Here is a 17,969-nt window from a genome sequence, read left to right as displayed (position 1 = left end):
TTAAATGGATATGTGTGAGGAGAAGTCATGAGAAATCAAGGATAACACTCAAGTTTTGAGCCAAGATGACTAAAATAATGGTGGTACCCACAGCATTGGTAGGAAAGTTTAGAAATGGGGCAAGCTTCATGGAAAAATAATTCTGTTTGGCATAGATTAAGTTTGAGGTGTCTACATGTCAACTACTTTGAAAGGCATAATAGGAAGTTCATGATGTAGGACTGTAACTCAGGACAGAAGCTAAAAGTAGATATGTAGATCTAGGAGTTAACTATAGATATATATATGTATATATACATATATATATATATGTATATATATAACTATATACATGATAATTCAATACATGGGAACTAATAAGGTCACCAACTGAGAAGTTGTAAAGATACAATGCTATGGGTCCCAGAATAAAAATCCGTGGTACATCTAAAATTAGTGAGCGTGAAATGATGATGATCTAATAAAGGAGAAATTAGCAATCAGACTGCTAGGAATAGATAAGCAAAGAAGAAGGTAATGAAAACCCAAAGAAGAAAGAGTATCTAACTGGAATGGGCTACCAACGATGTCGAAAGTTACAGAGGTAAGGAAAGATAACGGGGGAGAAAAAGCCATTAGATTCAACAATTAAGAGAGAGTAGATACTTTTGGGGAATAATGTTTCAGTTGAGTGATGAGGTCAGAAAAAAATAAAGAGGATCTATAAGAGACATATAATATTATGGAAATGCTTATTTTATTCCATAAATTAGAAAGAAAATAAATAAAAATTTATAAAAGAGAGAGAAACTATGTGGAAAGAATGTGCAAAGGGACAGGGTGTAGAAAGTTTTTTTTGAAGAGTTCGAATAAGAAAGGCAAGGCATAAGAATCATAACTAGTGAGAACCGAACAATGTTATAATTTTTTTTTAAAGTATGACTTCATGAAGGTGTTTGTATGGAGCATTGTAAAGAATATAGAGTTTGGAGTCAAAGTCCCTCACTTTAGAGCCCACCTCTACTATTTACTCCCTATGTGTCCTTGGGTGTCACACAACTGCCTTAGACCTTAGTTTCTTATTGGTAACATAAAAAGAGTTTGACTCGATGTTCTCCACAGTTCCTTCCAGCCTTATTTTTGATCTGGGTTCAAATCTCAGCTCTGTTACTTATTTCCTTGTGCCTTTAGGCAATTCACTTAACATTTTTGGGCCTTGGTTCCTCACATATCAAATGAGAGTGTTGGACAAGATGGTCTCTATGATGACTTTAAGTTTTCAGTACATGATCCTATGAACATATACCTCCTGGTTTTCATTGCTTAGGTCGATAACACCATTTAAAACATGACGATATGAAAAGTCTGTGTATCCTATGCTGTTCCATGCATTCACACAGTCTTTTCAAAGATAAGGGTAGGTAACTTAGACATTTTGAAAAATGAGCCAGGATTCTAGAGCCAGGAGATACTTAGATTCAAATCCTGCCTTTGATATTCACTAGCTGTGGGACTCTGAGCTAGTCACTTCATGTTTCTGAACCTCAATTTCATCCTTTATAGAAAGCAGCTTAATACCTCTGGCTGATATTTGTACTTCATTTTCAAGGAGAACCAATAGCATCATAAGGTGATGTCATGACTTGTGTGTGATTTGGATGTGAGGCAGAGTTGCACAAAGTTGTCAGCCCCACTCTCTCTTCCTGATTCACTGAAGTCCAATGTCAAAACAAAAGTCAAGATAACTGGCTATGGCCTGGGATATAGTGGATGACCCTGGCATCTTTGAGGTCTGACCAAGTTCTTAGCACTCACAGCACCTGTTTCAGCTGCCTTCATGACGCATTGGGACAAATTGTTCTCATCTGCCCATTCTATCACGTGCTGGGGTAGACATCCCCCTAAACTACCGATGGGTTTGAAACCTGGTTTAACCTGTCTGCCACAACAGTTTTATTGGGGTGTGTCTGCTGCCCATGCTATATCTTCTTGGAGTTGAATGACAGATGGAAACAAAGGTGGATCAGCAGCTCTGAAAAGGGCTGAGCAAGACAATAGCTCTGGTAACAAACTTGCAGAGCCATTGTGGGAGTCAAATGAGATAATGTGCATCAAATGCTCTGAAAATCTTAGAGCATTATCCCCTATGTCAGATGCTATTATCATTTTTATTCTATCACAAAAATGTTATACAAATGTCCTTCTTTTATGTTCTGACAACACCCTGGATATTAGCATAAAAAATCCATGCCTGTGACACAGAACGTGATCTATTTGAAGTCTAGAAAATTCTTGGGATAGAGGGTTTAATTTTCACCTTGAATCCAGTTACTATAATTCTCAACCCAGTAAAGTAAACCAAAGGAAGCAGATAGATGCTAATAGTCATGAAAATTATGAGGTTGTCAAAACATGGATCATAAAGCTTATTTTTTTTACTAATTATCTCTACTATGATAACCCTAAAATAATGATTTCTTATCATTCCTTCAAATAAGAATACGTATTTTAATATAACACCTCAGACAATTAGTACATCTAATCTTCATGAGACAGGTGCTCATGCCACCTGCTTGAGAGAAAAGCTAAAAAAAATAGCATGTATATTTCTCTATACAGAGCACACAGAACCCTTGCTGACCCAAACAGATGACACATTTATGCCTAGGAGGTTCTAATGACTTCTCTAATGATCACATCTTTCATAGCTACCTCCCTCTAACAGTTTAAAAATTGAACAACCTTTTCAAAAAAAGAGATAGGTAGGCATGCAATCACATGTTTACTTGGTAACTTACCATTGACATTTTTTTCTTTTAAAAGACCAAAAGCTTTGTTTAATTACTTTACAGTTTTCTTTGATCTGGTTTTTGTTGTTAGAACACAAAAAATGTATATCTTTCACTAGCTAAAAAAATTGGGAATGTACCATAATGAATGCTTAGTTTTTGCTTTGTTTCACTACGAAAATAGTCTACATCAAGCATTTATTAAGCAATTCTGATATGTTACAAACTGCACCATGTCCAGAGAATATTAAAAGAAAAAAACAGCTACTGCCCTCAAGGATCTCACAGTCTAATGGAGGTGGCAACATGTAAACAACTATGTGCAAACAAGGTATATAAAGATTAAATTGGAGGTTATCTCATGGAGAAGCTTGGGCAACAAGGAACTGGGAAAAGCTTCTTGCAAAAGGTGAGTTATTAATTGAGACTAGAAGGAAGCCAGGGAAGCTAGAAGTGAAAAATGAAAGAGGGAGAGAATTCTAGGCATAAAGGACAACCAGTGAAAATGCATTCGGAAGACAGAGAATCTTGTAAATGGAACAACAAAGTCAATGTCATTTGATTGTAGATTATATGGATGGGAATGATGTGAAGACTGGAAAAGTTGGAAGAAGATATGAAAGTTTTTAAAAACAAAATGAGGGATTTTATGTTTTATTCTAGAGGTAATAGAGAGCCACTGGAGTCTATTACAGAGAGAGATGACATTAGCACAGCTGTGGTTTATGAAGATAACATTGATAGTTGAATGGAGGATGGAATGAAGTGTGGAGAGACTTGTGGCATGGCAATTTGCCAGTAGCCTTCTGCAATATCTCACATATGAGGTGATAATGGTCTCTACCATAGTGGTAGCAGTGTCATAGGAGAGAAGGGAGGCATACATGAGAGATATTGAGAAGTTGGAATTAATAGAACTTGGCAACTCATTGGACATGGGTGTCAGAGAAAGCAAGAGTCAAGAATGATACCCACATTACAAATTTGAGTGAATAAGAGGATGGTTGTATACTCAATAGTGGCAATATATAAGTTGGAAAAAAAGCAAGATTTGGAGGGCAAAGATAATGAATTAATTTTAAACATATTAATTTAAGGTGTCCATGGGACATCTAGTCTGAATAGCAAAAATTATGGATGCCTAAACAGGTATAAATTATATATTTTAATCACAATCTATTAGTGAGCCTTGGCTGAGCAGGGAGTATATTTGGCTTAGAGAAGGAGAAGACTTTCGATTGAAATGATTTTTGTCTACCAGTTTAAAAGAATGCTTACACAAAAGAGGAATTAATCTTACTTTTGGCCACAGAACCCAGAACCTAAATAGGTATAAATTAGAGACAGATCGATTTCAGGAAATATTTCCTAGAAACTCCAAAAATCCAAAAGTGGAATGGGCAGCTCTGAGAGGAAATGGGTCCGTCTTTAATAGAGGTCTTCAACAATAGCTGGATGAACACTTGTAAAGAATATTGTAGAAAAGAATCCAGTCCAGTATGCATTAGAGTTGATGGGCTCTGAGTTCCTTTCCAGTGCTGAGATGCATGATTCTATGGCATATTTACCTCTAAAGATTTATGTATGTAAGAACTAGATTTGGTCAGTGCAGGAACACTGTGGCAGTTGGGTTCTTCCCAGGTCGTGGAAGCTATTCTAAAACATGCCAGATTAAACCTCTACCAGGTATCTGTGTGATTTTGTAGGGGAAAGCAATCAAAATAATAGTAGTAACATAAGTGCTGTTATGCTGGGATTAGTGGCTAAAGTTAGAAAAGACCTGGTTTCATGACCTGCCTTTGACACAAGATGGCTATATGACCCTGGACAAGTTACTTAACTTCCCAGTGTTCCAGGCAACACTCTAAGAATATAAATCACAATAAAATTTCAATGTTGAAGGGAATTTCCTCCCCTTAAAGTTTCCTAAATTGACAAAGTTGCAGTTCTGGACTGATGATAATGACAATGATGATGGTAGTGATTATGTTATTGACCATGAAAAACTACTCAGAGCAGCTATCCACCTAAAAAGTATCTTTAAAAGATGATTGTATACTGACTTAGAAGGCAGTGAATATTACAACTGTCTTTGTGGCCCATCTCTGCCCTTTCCAAATCTTCTCCATTACTCTTTCAATAATGATATTGGGCATTTATTTAGAGCCTAAATTCGGAGAATGTGAAAAGCTTTACATACATTATTTATTAATCCTCACAACATGCCTGTGAGTTAAAGAGTATTATCCTTATTTTATAGATGGAGAAACTGAAGAGGTTTTAGTGAAACCTGTTCAAGGTTAAACAATGAGTCAGTCATGGGTCTAGAAATAGAAAACGAGTCCCAATATTTTATCCTCTAAACCATGCTGTCTCCTTTAATAAATAATTCAAAATAGAATGCTAGGCATTTTTTCCCTTCATGTTAGAAGACTGTACAACCCTCATTCCCAGGCTATGCCCTCCACTAGGAATCTGAAGTCTGAGTTAAATTCAGAGCATCTGTACATAGCACAAACTTAACCTAGAGTTTCCATCACCCACTAAAACCTGCTGGAGGATTATTGTTCTCTCTTCTAAAAGAACAACATTTACTTTCCCCGGAGATGAACATAAACAAGGAAGGCCTACAATAGCCCTTTCTTTCAAGGGTGCCTCACTTTGAGGTAGAGATGACAGGGGTTTCATTTTTGTTTGATAGCTTCTTTAATTTTTATTCTATTTTATTTTTCAATTAACAAGCATTTATTTTCTCCTCACTTTATCTCCCCCCCAATTTAAAAGAAAAGAAAATCATTGTATGATTATTTATAAGTCCTGTAAAATATTCATCTGGAGGAACAAAAGGTTAAGAATCTTAAGGGAGTTTATTATTATTTTTTAAGTAGGAAGGAAAGGGGCCTAGCAGTACTAGATCTCAAAATATACTACCAAGCAATAATCATCCAAATTAATTGGTAGTGGTTAAAAATAAAGAGGTTCATCAGTGTAATAGATTAGGTACAAAAATTATTGAAGCAAACAAATGTAGCAGCTTAGTGTTCTATAAACCTTGATGGTTTCTTAAGGTACTTCTGGAATCTGGATATCTCATTACCAGCTCTGAGAATTTCTTACCTCCTTGAACCAGAAAATTCATAGTTTGGCAGTACTCCAGAAGTATAATTGCACCATCTCCAGAAAATAAGTGATAATAGCTTTCCAGCTAAGCTTTGTAAGGACATCCTCTGCAGCATTCTCTCGGATACAAGCTTTATAAAAATTTAAATCTTTTTTTTTAATTGTGCAAATATTCTTGAATCAAACTAGAAAGGAAGTCTTTACAACAGGATGGAATCACACTTTTATCTGCTTTCGCAATGTCCTTCTGTTCATGTGAGTTGGATTTAGAGCTGGAAGAGAACTTAGTTGTCACATGGTACAATTTATTCATAATATAGATTAGGAAATGGAGGCCCAGAGATATGAGGTCACTTGCAGAAATTCACAAAGATAAAACAATGAAGACTCAACATTAATTAGTGTTCTTGGATCATCATTTCTATCTATACTCTATGTCTCTATTTTTCTCACTCCCAGATCAACCATTCACAATCTGGTTTTGACCTTCATCACTCAACTAAAATTTCTCTCTTTAAAGTTATTAGTTATCTTGTAATTATGAAAAAAATGGTATTTTCTCCATCCTCATCTTTTTCTTACCTATCGGCTGCTTTTGACACTGAAATTCACTATTTTTTCCTGGATATGTTCTCCTCTCTGGGTTTTCATGACTATTTTTTTTCTTCATTTTTATCCTTCATTTCTGACTAGCTTCTTTCCTGGCTTATTATTCCTATCAGGCCACCTAACTGTAGGTATTCCCTGAGATTTCTATGCTGTGCCTACTCCTCTTTTCCCTATCAAAACTCTTTCTTGAAAATCTCATCACTTTCCATGGTCTTAACCATAATCTCTATCCAGATAATATAGATTAGAGATCATATATGATAGAAATAGGTTTAGATATAGTTAGATCAAACACGTCCAAAAGTGAATTCATTATCTTGTCCCTTCCTTCTTCCAAGCTTCCCTATTTCTGTTAAAGATAGCACTATCCTTCTAGTCTCCCAGCTTCATAATCTCAGCACTATCCTGAACTTCTCATTGCTTCTCACTTCAAATATCCAATCAGTTGTTGAATCTTGTCATCCCTACATTCATTGAAGCTCTCACATCTGACCCCCTTTTTTACCCACTAATACAACTATCATCTTAGTTTTAGACTTCTCTCTCCCAGATTATCACAGCATTTTCCTGCCTGATGTCCTTACTTACAGTTTACTCTATACACAGCTACCAATGTAATTTTCCCTTCCTGCAGATCTGATCATGAGATTTCCCTTCTTAATCATCTCCAGTGGCTTCCTATAACCAGTAGGATAAAATATAAACTTTTGTTTAGCTTTGAGATCCCTACACAATCAGACCCCAAACTATCTTTCCAGCCTTGTTGGAAATTACTATGTATACCATCCACTGCAATCTAACCACAATTACCATCTTTCTACTCCTCATACATATAACTCTTTGATCTCTGGTCTATGTACTTTTCCATTGGCTATCTCCAAAGCCTAGAATGAACCACTCCTCACTACTCTCAGAATCCCTCTTTTCCTTCAAGATACAGCTTAAACACCATATTCTGCATAAAACCTTTTTGATTCCCCAATTGATTGTGCTCTCTTTCCATAATGCCATGTATTTAACTATTTTGTATATATTTGCATGTAGTGAATCACATTTATGCTATATATTGATATTTATAGTTGTGCTTGTTGTTTCTTCCCATTATAATTTAATGCTTTCAAAGCAGGGATTTTTTTTTCCCTGTTCTTTGTACTTGCATCCCCAGACCCTGGCAGAGACCTTGACTTATTATTGAGTGATTGATTGTATATTTCCATAAAATCTCATTTCATCTTTACATAATACAATTTTATTCAACTTGACATACATTTATCGAGTGACTACTATGTGCAAAAAGAACAATGTACTTGTCACTGAGGGAGATACAAAGATAAGGTCCTTCATAGAATCAGAGAATGATAGACATGGAGCAGGATGGAACTTCAGAGCTTATATTCCCTTTTATTCTATAGATGAGGTTACTGAGGCCCACAGAAGTTAAGGGACTTAAAAACAGCCACATAGGGAGTAAGTGGGAGAACTTGGATATGAAACAAAGTCCTCTAATCCATTAACTCCAAATTCAACATATTTTCCATTATACTACATCACTTCTCTTATGGATCAGAGTAATCTGCAAAGGGACCCAACTTGGAGCTGAGAGGTAGAAAAACACATAACTAATCAGACTAAAATTAGAGCAGAACAAATGCGTAAGAAAAGTATGAGTAAGTAAGGAATGAAACATTACAGCTTGGGAGAAAAAAAATGAAAAAAATGAATTGGCATTTCATCTGTAACTTAAAAGATAGGTAGGTAGACACAAGTATTCTCCCCTGGCTCATTGTTCTTCCATATATGCCACAAAGGTATCTTCTTAGGATTTTACAGAGTATAGACTCAAGGATTTCTAATTCAGATGTTGGTGGTTATAAACACTGTATCCATGCTCTCTTCCGGTAGGTCCCTCACGCTGCCACGCGGATCTATAGGGAAGGTGGAGTCGCTGCAGCCGCCATGGTGAAGCTGATCCTGCTACAGGGCCACGAGCGACCTGTCTCGCAGATCTATTACAACCGCTAGGGAGACCAGCTTTTCACCATGGCCAAGGACTGCATTGTCAATGTATGGTACTCGGTAAATAGAGAGAGCCTGGGCACCCACACTGGGCACACCGGAGCTGTGTGGGGTGTGGACGCTGATTGGGACACCAAACATGTCCTTATCGGCTCTGCAGACAGCAACTGCCGCCTCTGGGATTGGGAGATAGGGAAGCAGTTGGCTCTGCTGAAGACCAACTCAGCTGTCCCCACATGTGGATTTGACTTTGGAGGCAACATCATCATGTTCTCCATGGACAAGCAGATGGGCTACCAGTGCTTTGTCAGTTTCTTTGATCTCCGGAACCCCAGCCAGATCTATTTCAAAGAAGCGTACGTGAAGATCCCTTGTAACGCTGATGCTAAGATCACATGTGCTGTGTGGGAACCCTTGGGGGACTGCATCATTGCTGGCCTTGAAAATGGGGAACTCAACCAGTACAATACTAAGTCTGAACAAGTGATGGTGAATGTCCAGAAGATCAACGATATTCAGACATCGGGAGACATGACAATGTTCCTCACTGCATCTAAGGACAATACAGCCAAGCTCTTTGACTCCACCACCCTTGAGCACCAAAAGACATTCAGAACTGAGCGACCTGTCAACTCAGCTTCTCTTTCCCCCATCTACGATCACATTGTCCTGGGCGGTGGGCAGGAGCCACTGATGTAACAACAACCTCTACCAGAATTGAAAAGTTTGAGGCCAGGTTCTTCCATCTTGCCTTTGAAGAGGAGTTTGGAAGAGTCAAGGGTCACTTTGGCCCCATAAACAGTGTTGCTTTCCATCCTGATGGCAAGAATTACAGCAGTGGTGGGGAGGATGGCTACCTCCGAATTCACTATTTTGATCCACAATACTTCAAGTTCGAGTTTGAGGCATGAGGAGTTGGAACTGGAGTCTCCTGAACCTCCCACTCTCTCATTGATGAGTTGTGGACACTAAAAAATAAACTAAATGGAATATGAAAAAAGACTAAATCCATGCCCTTGGTTTACAAGGTTTCTTAGGATTTAGAGCTAGAAGGGATCTCAGAGATCATGTGGTCATACTCACATCATATTTAAGAAAATTGAGGCCTAGAGTGATGAGAAGTCTCAAATCCATTATTAGGGGAGAGTCAGAGGCTGGCATCTTAATAGGTCAGGCTTGATTTTGGAAAGAAATGAAGCATCACAAATCATTGATTTGGGAATCATTGGTTAATAAAAGAAAATGACTCATTCCAACATGACAAGGATGTGCGACAAGGATATGCAGACACTAGCTTCTATAGATACAGACTTCCCTTATCTCCATATGAAAACCAGTCTGGTCAGTGAGACAGGGTATGGTAACCACATGATCTTCAGAAATCCACCATGGCAGGGGCACCAACTTCATATGATTGGGAGTTTTTAATATCCTTAGGTGACTAGAAAGGTTCATCAAGAAAGTTAGGATCCAATAAGATCCTAGGGACAGCTTTGTCCCCTTTTAAAGGAAAATTATTCCCTTTTAGGTATGAGAAGAGAGTGGTATCTCTAGGGGATACCAGTCCTTTCATAGAGATATAAGTAGAAAATAACTGAACCAGGACTCAAATATTCCTAACCCAGTCCACCCTCCTTTAGTGGTAGAGACCAAGAAACATCTTATGTATTCTGTGGTTCTATAAATTATATATTAAAACTAATCCCAATAATGCACCTGGGTCACAACTGTATAATGCTTTCCACAATAGGCTACTGAGGATATAAGTGGCTGTGTGGAACTAGAATGAATTATGTGCAAGCCTTTGCTCCCTTCTCTTTGTTGTTGTTTTGTCAGTTAGTTATGTTTGACTCTTCATGACCTCATTTGGGGTTTTCTTAGCAAAGACACTGCTGTGGTTTGCCATTTCCTTCTCTAGCTCATTTTACTGATGAGGAAACTGAGGCAAATGGGGCTAAGTGATTTATCGAGGGTTGCAGGGCTAGTGTCCAAGTGCAGATTTGAACTCGGTCCTCTTGACTCCAGAGCTATCACTCAATCCACCATGCCATCTACCTGACCTTTCTGTTAACATGTATTCATTTTCTATTATGGTGGCAGCTAATTTTGATCATGAGTATCTGTTCTCTATATAGGCAGAATAGACATAATTAAATATGTATAGTTCCATCTCTAATAGTTGCCTATCAATCTGTTTGTTGCTTTGCTTGCTTCATGATGATCAAAAGTGGTGACCAAGCATATTCCTACGTTATTGAAATCAGCCCATTCTGAAAAGATTTCCTGACTTCCCTATAGCTTCAGAGGAAGAACACTGGAGTTTAATTTAAAAGACCTGGCCCTGAAATTATCCATCTGACTAAACATAAGAAAATTCAACTGAGCTTCAGTTTCATCATTTAGAAAACTGGTATAATAACAGTGTCTATCTTACCATGTTCATAGAATCATAGTATCTAGGAAGAAGGAAGAAGAGGAAGAGGAGGAAGAAAGAAGAAAAATATTTAAAATTTGTAAAACAATTTACACGTGTTATCTCATTTGCTCCTCATAACATTACTGTCCTACAGGTGCTAAAATCTCCATTTGATAGAATAGGAAACTGAGACTAAGAGAGTTTAAGTGACTTGTTCACAGTCGAAGATCTAGTAAGAATCTGAGGCAAGATTTGAACTCACATATCCTTGAATTCATTACCCACTATGCTACATTGGTGTTGGAAGAAACTACGAAGGTCATTTAATTTAGGCTGTGTTTGATCAAGCATCCATGCTGGAACATTCCCAACAAATGATCATTGTGACTTAAAAACACCCAGTGAAGAAAAAAAATGATCACTCCCCTAAAAAGCCCCCTTCACTTTTGTATAACTCAAATTGCCAACTTTATTTTCTAGTTTCTTTGTTTTCAGACTCCAAGTCTCTGAAATTTCTACTCATTACTCTTCGGTTTACTCTCTAGAGGCAAACAGAGCAAGTCACATTCCTCTTACATATGACAATCCTTAAAATACATTAACACCACCCTTAGGTGGTCTTACATCTGTTATTTAGATGAAACACCCCCAATCCCTCAGAGAATATAAGTATACCCACTTATTTAACTGTTCTGATAGCCCTTGAATGGATGCTTGCCTGCTTGTCTATGTCTATAATAGAGCATGATGCACTGAATTGACTGTTTTACCTCAGATATGACTTAACCAGAGAACATTATAGCAAAATTCTTACTTCCCTCATTTTGGACGTTATGTTTTTATGTAGCCTAGAATGGCTCTAGCATCTGGAGCTGTCACATCACACTGTTGAGAGGTATAACAAATGGTATAGTGAATAGTGTGGAGGCCTTAAAAACAGGGAGAGATGAGTTAAATCTTACCTCAGGCACTTACTACTTGTGTGGCTGACCAACTCATTTATAAATACCCAGATTTACTACAAAGTACATATGAAGTAAGTATATATATATAATAGTTTTGCACACACACACACACGCACACACACACACACATATACATATCTGTGTCTGATGGTAGCTATCTATAGGGTGAGGGTAGCCACCTCTAGGGTGAGGGAGTAGGAGAGGGAAGAAAAAAAGGAGAAAAATAAAGTTACATAACTTATTATATATTTAAAATGAATAGCAAGTTGTACATAATAGATTTGCATTTTCATGCAAAATAATCTTTCTTTTACTATTCTACTATGTTATGGAAATGTTTGTTTTATTTCTTAAGTATAGAATAAAATAAATAAAATTAGTCATAATTATTAAAATAATTGACTTTTGATGACTATATAAATGCTACTACATGTTATTGTCATCATTAGTAGTAGTACTGTTAATACTATTACACCCGACAAAACAAATACTCCTTGAGCAATGAGAGAGGGACTGTTTAATTTTTGCCTTTGTATTCCTGGAGCCAAAACTAGTGCCTGACACATACTAGACACTTTCAATGAATAAATATTGCTTGAATCCTGATAACCAGGAAAGAAAGAGAAGCAGTGGAGCCTAGTACATTAAAGAATTGACCTTGGAGTCATGAAAAACCAAAATAAAGTCCCACTTCTCACATATACTAACTGTGTGACCCTGGATAAGTAATTTAATCTCAAGTTAAGTGATAGAGAACATAGTTTTCTACATTGGTAGAGAAAGTTCCCTTATGGGGAATAACCTATAGGAAAGAACCAATCCCCAAATCAATAACAAGCCTGAAGAGTCTTTACTTTCTCTTCCTGTCTTTCACTTTCTATTTTCTAGGCCAGAAATCACTCTGCACTTTGGTTTTATAAAGGGTTACTTTTTACTGGAAGTTTCATAAATACTACATATCATGCATAAGGCTGCAGAATTTTCCTTGGTCTCATATTTGACTGAAATACGATCAGTAATCCTTTGTCTTCTTGGGAGTTCTCTTCTATAACCTTTGGTTCTAATAGCTGTAGTCACATGATCATTTGTGGGCTGAAGGAACGTGAGATGCCAGTATTAGATGATCTACCCACATAATTTCACCTTGCCACTGATATTGAGATTTCTCCATCTACTTCCCTGAATGCTGGGCTCCTTGCTGTCCCTGGTGGAGCAGGGAGGAGAGAGGGGTGCTGACGCTTAATTTACTTAACAGACACAAGCAGGCTAGACATCAGCTCACAAAACACAAGAACATAAAATGGACTCTAGTTATCTAATGAAACCTACTTCAGTTCATCTTGCTCCCAATCCCCAGATTACTCCTTCTCTATTGCCTAGATCTCATAATTTCTGTCCCATTTTGGGGGTGTGGGGGAAGGGAGAGGAGTTCCTTAATTTATTTTACAGACAGAAACAGCCAGACTGCTCTCAGACTAGATGCGACCACAAGGCACTGTGAGAACTAAATGAGATAATGTATATAGAAGAGTGCTTTATAAATGACAAAGTATTATATAAATGTAAGGAGGGGTCAGGAATTTTATGTATCCATTCTAGCCAAGGGCAGAGCTTTGAGTCTAATAAATTGATGGTACTCAGGGACTCTTGCTCTCTTAAAGTATGTCTACTATATGATATTAAGGAAATTAGTACAGAAGCTGAAATTGGCATCTATAGGAAGTTCCAGTCTCATTGCCAAATAATAGTAAATCAACCAATATTTATTAAGTGCTTCGGTCACTTCACAAAGCATTTGTTGGTCAATTGCATATGACTCTTCCTAACCCCATGGACTTTGTCCATGGGGTTTTCTTGGCAAAGATACTGGAGTGGTTTGCCATTTTTTTTCCAGTACATTCCCATTTTACATATGAGGAACTGAAGCAACCAGAGGTTAAGTTACTTGTCCTGTCACATAGCAAGGAAGTGTCTGAGGTAAGATTTGAACTGGTGGCTTTATGCACTGTACCACCTAATATATTGCACCAGGAATACAAAAGATAAAACAAAAGAAAATGTGGTACATGCCCTCAAAGAGCTAACAGGATAATGACAACAACAATAATAATAACCAATACTTATAAAGCACTTATTATGTATCAGGATCTCTGCTAGTGCTTTACAACTATTAGTCTCATCTGATCTTTAGAACAACTCTACAAGGTAGGTTCCATTATTATCAACATTTTACAATTGAGGAAACTGATGGATACAGAAGTTAGGATTTGCTCAGAGTCCAATGACTAGTAAGTGTCTGAAGCCAAATTTGAACTCAGGTTTTCCCGGCTCTAGGCCCTGTGCTATATTTTCTGCACCAGCAGCTACCTCTGATGGGAAAGAAAACACCCAAACAAATATGTACACATAAGATAAAAATAAGAGCTAGCATTTATAAAATAGCACTTTAAGATTTGCAAAGTGCTTTACAAATGTAACTTTATTTTATCCTTGAGACAACCTTAGGAGGTAGATGGCATTATTACTTCCATTTTATAGATAAGAAAACTGAGGTAGACAAAGGTTGAATGATTTGTCCAGGGTCACACATGTAGCAAGTGTCATATTTGAACTCAGATCTTCCTGACTACTGTTCCAATGTTCTGGCCACCTCACTGCCAAGTTGATGGAAAGTAATCTTGGAAGGAAGGCACTAAAAGTGTGTGTGTGTGTGTGCCTATGTATGTGCATGTATGTTTGTGAGGAGTACATAACAAGACAGGCCTCTGCAGGAGGTAGGTTTTGAACTGAATTTTGAAGAATGTTCTATAAGTTAAGGGAAAGGAGAGGGAGCATCGCAGGTATGGAAGACAACAGCCAGCATAGACTCTTATAGCCAGCTCAAGCTTGGAATCTTATGGTCTCACATGGGGAGCTCTAGCTTTCTCTAATCCAGTTTTCTGTTTTATCTATCAGATTGCTATTGATGTGGTGCTTCTGCCTTAATGGCTCCAGTTCAAGTAGTGGGAAAGCAAGCCTTTTAAGGACTCTTAAGAGTCAGTCTAATATATCACTGAAAGAAGAATGGAATGGATCTGTCTCACTGTCTCTCTCTCTCTCTCACTCCTTGTCGCTCTCCGACTCTCTCAATGTCTCTATATCTCTTCCTCTGTTCTTCTCTTCCTCCTCCTCATCCATTCCTATCTCAGGAATGACAGTGTGGTAGAAGAAAAAGAACACTTGGACTTGTATCATGATTCAGATGCTTCTTATTTGTGTGACCTTGACAAAGTCACTTTTCCTCTCTGAACTTCAGTCTCTTCATCTCTAAAATAGAGAGTATGACACTTAGAGCATTTCCTAGGAAATATGTATGTATGTATGTATGTAAACACACAAAAAGAGGTTGGCTTGACTTTACCTTTAGTTAAAAGGTAAAGCAGGATGACAACTTTCTCATGCTCTTTCCTTTTTCATCTACTTATTCATTACAGGGAGGAATTGACACAAGAAAAAAAAATAAATGCTCCTCCCTCATTTTAGGCTGCTTTGTGGGGGCAGGCTGAGTGACATCTGAATTAACTACTGGTTAATTTACAGAAAATGTTTAAATATAAATGGCAATTTAGTGAGCATTTAAAGTAAATTTATGACATTTTTAAGCCTTCTGGTCACCCTCAATTGCTATGGCTACCTTGCTTGTGAGAGCTGGTATATAATCTTTGATTATCCTACTATTAGAATGTCTTATATCCCTTAATGACATCAAGTGATCACATCTAAACACAGCCATTGGTGTACATTACAATGCTTCTTAGACTTTTTTTTCCATACTCAGATTCTGAGTATTTCAGAATACATTGCAATGTGAGTATCTGATACTGTTTTATCTCCATTTATAATAAATTCCTCCCAGAGGTTTTTCCATCACCCCCAGAGGCTGTGGGGTTCTCTCCTCTACCCGCTTCCATCACAACAGATGGAATTTATTATCATCATTGCAGTTCATCAGCCTGCATTGTTGAGAATGATGCTAATGAGGCCAAGGTCACAGGTTCAGTCTTTACACAGGATAATTATTTCTGCACCACAGGAAAAAAAAAAACCACCCTCTATGGCCAGGTACTATTTCTCAAACCCCTGCAAGCCTGCTCAAAAATATGACTCATTAAATTAGAAGTGCTAGGATACTTGTACTACCACAGACTAGGTTTGTGGACTAGGGCAAGTAAGAGTGGTAGGACTTGGCAACAGTATTATAACTACTCATGGATTTAGCTCTTTGAGGATTGCAAGTCTTTGGTCCTGGCATACATCCTGGTAGGTAATCAGATCAAGTGTTATTATTTCCCTTTGGAAAGTCTCAGATTGTTGCTTTAGAGGTCTTCCACCAAAGCCTGAGTGACTATTTGTTGGGCATGTTACACTGGAGATTCCTTTAGTTTATTTTTTGGACTTGGTAGGTGTCTTCTTATGTCTTTATAATTCTGTGATCTCATAGAATCATACCTTTATAACTGCGACAGAACTAAGAAGTCATCTAGTTCAGCCCCCCATTTTACAAATAATGAATTTGAAGTGCAGATGGGGCAATGGATCCCAGGGTCACATATCTAGGAAGTTTAGAGGCAAGATTTGAACTCAGGTCTTTATGACTCCAAGTCCAACACTCTATCCACTGTACTGACCTGCCTTTCACTGTTGTCACATTTACTAAGCATCAGAACCAACATGTGAATCCTGCCTTGGGCTCTAAATTCTGTTCTCTTTCCACTAAACCGTACCACTGCAGGAATTTAAAGATGAATAACCTGACATCTTAAAGGATATTTCACAGACAGTTGTCTGCTCTCCACCCAAACCATGTTTGGCAATTAGTCATTCAATACACATTTATTAAGTGCCTACCACATGCCAGGTACTATGCCAAGTGTTAGGAATGTAAATATGAAAAATAGCTACTCTCTGCTTTCAAGGAGTTTACAATCTAATAGGAGAAGATAACACAAAAAAGGAAGCTAAAAAGTATAACAACAATGTTGCTAGCAGCTGTTGTGGGGGTTAAAGACCAACAACACGAGCACACAGAAGGGCTGCCAGCACAGATTCTTTGATCTGCTTTTCTAAGGAAAGCAACTTTAAGGGATTAACAATCTTACTTTAATTAAACATACATATATCATTCACTTAGTTCAGGGAGAAAAGCCAGCACCCTGAGCATCAGAGCAAATACAAACAGAAATTACAAACAGAGACAATATTAACAGATCAACATTTCTGTCTAACCAAATCGTGATACACAGATACCAGAGAAGCAGCAACATCTGAGTTTTCAAAGCTGGGGGGCTGCAGCAGCTACCCAGAGTTTCATCTGGTCAAATCACAGGACACTCTTCCAGTGAGTGAAAGCACCAAAGTAAAATGATAACCTCTGAGTATATATACCTTTCTTAGGGCCCTAAGACTTCACCCCTAAAGAGCAAAAGGGAGTGGCTTTGCATCTAACAAGACTTAATCAAAGGCACTTGATTACTTGAGCATTCTAAAAGACAAAGCAGTAAAAAAAAAAAAAAAAGTCCCACTCTAATTACCGTAACAAAAAGGAAGTAGGGAGGGTAGTGAAGGAGCAAGATGGAAAAGTCCAAAAGAATTCAGCTGGATAGGGAAAAGATAAATGATTGACCCAAGCACCTTTCTTATGTGGAGGTTCTGGAAGGACCACTCTACCCTCTGTTTGGTTGTTGTCCTTTGTGCTCGAAGAGGACCAAAATGATGTCACTATTTTGGGGTCTAGGTAGAATGTGTCCGACTATGGCTGATCAGACCAATAAAAGCCCTGAAGGCTCTACCACAGGTTGGGTATAAACAGTCTATATGAACATTTGGAATGAAGATGTCTCTATATTTGGGCAATTCACATTTCTTTTAACTTACTGCAAGTTTGCTTTGCTCACAGAACACAATACCTTCTTTTATGCAGGCACATCATGCTAGGTGGTCCTGTGCCAGTTTCTCCAATGTCTCACAATTGATTCCAAAGTTCTTCAGAGAAACCTTGACAGTGCTCTTGCCTTGTGTCATTAGACAAACATACAT

General features: G+C 37.7%; 1 pseudogene; it reads left to right on the top strand.

The window, feature by feature from the left end:
- The first annotated feature begins 565 nt into the window (after positions 1-565).
- LOC118857715 lies at positions 566-9,424 on the top strand (annotated as a pseudogene).
- Positions 9,425-17,969: the final 8,545 nt, after the last annotated feature.

Source organism: Trichosurus vulpecula, chromosome 7 (assembly GCF_011100635.1).
Source record: "Trichosurus vulpecula isolate mTriVul1 chromosome 7, mTriVul1.pri, whole genome shotgun sequence".
In the NCBI taxonomy this organism is placed as follows: Eukaryota; Metazoa; Chordata; class Mammalia; order Diprotodontia; family Phalangeridae; genus Trichosurus; species Trichosurus vulpecula.
The sequence above is the reverse complement of the archived record's forward strand: the minus strand, read 5'-3'. Positions and strand labels throughout refer to the sequence as shown.